This window comes from Nanorana parkeri, unplaced genomic scaffold (assembly GCF_000935625.1).
Source record: "Nanorana parkeri isolate BGI_ZX_2015 unplaced genomic scaffold, ASM93562v1 scaffold2178, whole genome shotgun sequence".
Classification (NCBI taxonomy): Eukaryota; Metazoa; Chordata; class Amphibia; order Anura; family Dicroglossidae; genus Nanorana; species Nanorana parkeri.
Window position 1 is genome coordinate 5,493 of NW_017308446.1, and position 3,060 is coordinate 8,552.

Sequence of the window (3,060 nt, forward strand, 5' to 3'; positions counted from 1 at the left end):
CTGTCGGCGCGATGAGGCCGGACCTGGGAGCTGAATTACTATTAAGTGCTGCTTTTGTCCTCGGCACAATGGTGACCATATGTCAGAAAGTTGGCCGGCAGGAGCCGGGACAATGGACATCCCAGAAGGCGGCGAGCAGTGACAGAATGTTCACCCTCCTCTCCGCACATTCGGCTATTGCTTCAGTTCACCCCTGGGAGCTGGCGGAGCTCGGGAGCGGTTCCTGCCGGACGGGGAAAGGGGGGATGTCAGGGAGGTCCAAAGGCAGCAAATAAAAGGGGCAACTGGGCCCACGAAGTGCCGACTGCCCCTTATATATCCTCTGCACAGTACCACTTCTCTTGTCCTGTATGCCGGGTGTCATTCTCGGTATCTGTCCTTATTCTGTATGTATAGACTCTGCACAGTACCAGTTCTCTTGTCCTGTATGCCGGGTATCATTCTCGGTATCTGTCCTTATTCTGTATGTATAGACTCTGCACAGTACCAGTTCTCTTGTCCTGTATGCCGGGTATCATTCTCGGTATCTGTCCTTATTCTGTATGTATAGACTCTGCACAGTACCAGTTCTCTTGTCCTGTATGCCGGGTATCATTCTCGGTATCTGTCCTTATTCTGTATGTATAGACTCTGCACAGTACCAGTTCTCTTGTCCTGTATGCCGGGTATCATTCTCGGTATCTGTCCTTATTCTGTATGTATAGACTCTGCACAGTACCAGTTCTCTTGTCCTGTATGCCGGGTGTCATTCTTGGTATCTGTCCTTATTCTGTATGTATGGACTCTGCACAGTACCAGTTCTCTTGTCCTGTATGCCGGGTATCATTCTCGGTATCTGTCCTTATTCTGTATGTATGGACTCTGCACAGTACCACTTCTCTTGTCCTGTATGCCGGGTATCATTCTCGGTATCTGTTCTTATTCTGTATGTATGGACTCTGCACAGTACCACTTCTCTTGTCCTGTATGCCGGGTGTCATTCTCGGTATCTGTCCTTATTCTGTATGGACTCTGCACAGTACCACTTCCCTTGTCCTGTATGCCGGGTGTCATTCTCGGTATCTGTTCTGTTTATACGGAGGCTCTCGGTGTCCTCTAGAATTGGTTGTACACACCCCGCGGTGAATCTCCTTCCGGCGCGGTGAAGATTCACCCATGCGTCCGGTTCAATCTCCGAGCCCCCCTCCGCGTCTCCCTGTGACCTTCATCCTCAGCGTTCGGCGTCTCGCGGTCACGCGGCGCGAGTGACTTTTCCGCCGTCGTTCGGAAGCGCGGAGAGGTCGGGGAGGGGGGGGAGGGGGGGGGGGCGTCCGTTCGGCTGAGCGCTCATTATGAATTCGTTCCCCTGGCGTGGCGCGAGTCCATTTCACACTCCTTCCCCCGGATTTGGCTCTGATGTCGCGCAGGTTTGATGTTCCGCGTCCTGCTGGGAGGCAGAGCGTCCGTGTCCAACCGATTCTCTGAAGAAATTTGGAGCAACTGAACCAACAGCTGCAACCCCCCGGTCCCTGCGGGCCGCCGGCGTTCTGAGGAGGGATGAAAGCCGAGCCGCGGCGAGCTAACCCTCTCGTGTCCTCCGGAATACCGAAATACCCCCAAAAATCAGACGATTCCCAAAAATAAAGAAAGAAAATAGGTTCCGGATCCGAATCATCCCCAAAAATCACATCGCTCCGTTCATGGACAGAGAGGAGAAGACTCAGCGTTGTGTTACATTGCGTTCAATATTGTTACATTGCGTTCAATATTGTTACATTGCGTTCAATATTGTTACATATTACTATAGGCTGCGATCACCTGCACCCCATACGGCTCTGTAGACCTTCCTGCTTCTGAATCGCCGCGCTCGAAGTGGTGACGCGGAGGATGGCGCCGCGCGTTCTCATATACGGATGAAAGGAGTCGCCCGCAGTCACATGATGGGACATTCGTGTTCATATTTATTGAACGTGCGTCACGTGCGTCAATCGAGCCTACGTTTCGGGGGCCACGCGGAGTCCAGTCTTCAGGGGGCGACATGCTTCTGGGCAACCGGAACCATCCCTGGACCTCATGGGTGATTGGCCGCCGTGCAACCAAGAATTTGATAATGGCCAGATCTGTCTGTGAAGGTTCTGATCCATCCTGGTCATGGTAGAGTTAGTCAACTGGACCTCATGTCTGATTGGCCACCGAATTTGATAATGTCCAGATATGTCAGTGAAGGTTCTGATCAATCCTGGTCATGGTAGAGTTAGTCAACTGGACCTCATGTCTGATTGGGCGCCGAATTTGATTATGGACAGATATGTCTGTGAAAGTTCTGATCCATCCTGGTCATGGTAGAGTTAGTCAAAGTCAACTGGACTTCTTCTATAAGATTAGAGAGGGTACAAGAGGCATAAAAGAGACCATCATCAGGCCAAGTGGAGGAACCATTCCCAAGCAAAGGTGGAGACCTTCAACACCATCTACCACCCGCATAGAACATCTCAACCTCGGTGTAACTCAAACTATCGGTACCCGTTCCAGACATCACGGTGGTTGGATCATGGCATCATGGTGGTTGGATCATGATATCATGGTGGTTGGATCATGGCATCATGGTGGTTGGATCATGGCATCATGGTGGTTGGATCATGATATCATGGTGGTTGGATCATGGTATCATGGTGGTTGGATCATGGCATCATGGTGGTTGGATCATGGCATCATAGTGGTTGGATCATGGTATCGTGGTGGTTGGATCATGGCTTCATGGTGGTTGGATCATGGCATCATGGTGGTTGGATCATGGCATCATGGTGGTTGGATTATGGTGGTTGGATCATGGTATCATGGTGGTTGGATCATGGCATCATGGTGGTTGGATTATGGTATCATGGTGGTTGGATCATGGTGGTTGGATCATGGTATCATGGTGGTTGGATCATGGCATCATGGTGGTTGGATTATGGTATCATGGTGGTTGGATCATGGCATCATGGTGGTTGGATCATGGCATCATGGTGGTTGGATCATGGCATCATGGTGGTTGGATTATGGTGGTTGGATCATGGTATCATGGTGGTTGGATCATGG